This window comes from Solanum tuberosum, unplaced genomic scaffold, assembly GCF_000226075.1.
Source record: "Solanum tuberosum cultivar DM 1-3 516 R44 unplaced genomic scaffold, SolTub_3.0 scf00212, whole genome shotgun sequence".
Lineage (NCBI taxonomy): Eukaryota > Viridiplantae > Streptophyta > Magnoliopsida > Solanales > Solanaceae > Solanum > Solanum tuberosum.
Window position 1 is genome coordinate 424,217 of NW_006239138.1, and position 2,492 is coordinate 426,708.

The following is a 2,492-nucleotide window of genomic DNA, read 5'->3' on the forward strand; positions in this document are numbered from 1 at the left end:
ATGATGTACTTGGTTTTGTATCTTCCGTATTTATTTCTATAGGATTACCAGCTTCGGTTTCTATAAAATTATTATCTCCTATTTTCTCTAATATTTTTGTATATGTTTCACTTATATCTGAGCCTTGTTCCGAACAATTTTCATCTATATCAACATTATCAATTCCTATATCTGGTGTTTCTTTAGTTAGTTCTCTAAGTTTTTCTATCTCTATTTTTAAGTTTCTTTCTATTTCCTTTTCTTTTTGTTTAGCCGCATATAATTCTTTAAGCATAATTAGTTCTTTTTCTAAGGCAATTATCTTATCATTTTTCGCTTCTTCAATCTGTTGTATTTCTAATTTTGCTTGCTGTTTTATTGTATCTATTTCTTTTTCCTATCTATTTCTTCATTTTCTCTTGTTATTCGTACCATTGCAGTTAGACTAGCTTCTAATCTTACTGTTTCTTTTTCTATCATTAGGTATAGATTGTCACCTATTTTTTTGTACCTTCTTCCTAGATTTGAAAATATTGTTTTTATTTTTAATCCTTCAGGATTTTCGTCTGTCTTTTCTTCTACAGCAAATTCTTCCTTATTCATTTTAAATTATGTTTCAATTTATACTCTATTGCTTGTATTTGTAGTTGTAGGTTGAATATTACTTTTCTTTGTGCTAGCAAAGATTTTTGACATACTCCTGCATATATATTATGTTGAAGCCTTTCTTTGCTAGTTAAGGCCAACTAATTAAAATGTTAGTTAAGATTAAGCAAACAAAATACAACGCGATGATCAACACAACATTACTCACAGATATCAACAACAAAACATCAATTTGCATTTGATTTCAACCAACAATTAAGTTTGGGGTTCGGAAAACCAAATTGTATGCCGAAAAAGATTTGAAATGCTAAAAAGCAAAGTAATTCCAAAATCTGTCTCGAGCAAATATTCCAAACAAAACAAGAGTAAAAATGCAAGAATATGAACAATTTAATGTCGGTGTGAGAGTATGGAAGTTGAAGAAGTGAGAAAGTTAAGGATTTTTTGAAATTAAAACAGTTTGGCCCTTTTAAAACTCTTCAGTTCGCGCGCTAGTCCGCGAGGTAAGTCAGGTCCGTTGACCCACTCGGTGATGCACCGAGTGGTATTTTTTCTCGCCGAGTTTTACAGAACTCCCAGCAATTAAGGGGTTCAAACAGCAAGCAAAGTCGGGCTCACTGACCTTTTCGGTGAGTCGTTTTGTCACGACCCAGGGGTACACCCTAGATGTAACATGGAACATAGAACCCCGAAGGACTCCATGTAAGCCACTTAGCATATCATAAAATAAGATAATAGAAAAGTGCAGAAATTTTAAAACATTTTCCATACAATCAACGTCTTTTATAAAAGCAAATCGGAAGTCTTATTACACTTGTCTCAAACCATCTAGAACATGAACATCTTTGGGACACAACCCATACAATAGTATAAAATATAAAAGAAAAACATAAAGGAAGGGTGATCAAATCCTCGATGCTCTGAGGACTCACCAAGTCTTCAAATCATTTATCTTCTAGAACCCTAGCCACAAGAATGGAATTCAAAGTCATCGGACCCTACATTTGATGAGAATGTAGGCAAGAGTATGCGTTAGTACAAAAGTACTAAATATGATAGCTAGCATAACAACATATTAGAAAGCATGATCTTCAACATAGACATAATATAAGCATTAGTCAACATAAGGCATGATTCATAAACAAAGGAAATACATCATGTTCATAAGCATAGTAAATCCTAAGATCTTCATAACTTAAGAGAATTACTTCTCAAGTAACCTCAAAGCATACTTGTGCAATGCATGGATGAGATCCCATAATCCCACCCACATTAAGTACCACTTTTAGGTTATCATAATCATACTTACCAACTTTGGATCTCATCCTTAGCTTACTTCTCATAGACAAGGAAACCTTCACATTTAGTCCAACATATTATGGAAGGAAACTATAGCAACAATCAAGTCATACATGTATTGGAAGGGCCTTTCAAGCTACAATCCAAACTAGTCATTATCCTATTTCATAGCTCATACGAATCTTACTTATTTTTAAGACATGGGAAGTCACCTCTCTATGTCTATCATAAAGGCCAATGGGTATTCACCTCTTTATATCTATCATAAAGGCCAATGGGTATTCACCTCTCTATGTCTATCATAAAGGCCAAATGTGTATTCACCTCTTACTATACATGTATAGTCATAGGTTCACCTCCATAACTATTTTAGGGAAACATAGGTATTCGCCTCCATGCCCCACCATTATATGATATTAGGTATTCACCTCCACATCATTTACATGAGGATCATAGGTATTCGCCTCCATGATCAACATAAAGGCTAATGGATATTCACCTCTTGCCTTACTATAGAAGTTATACATTAAGGGTATTCACCACACACTTCTCATATCATGTCATCAGTAATCACCTCTTGTTTACTAACTTAGGAATATGGGAGCTCT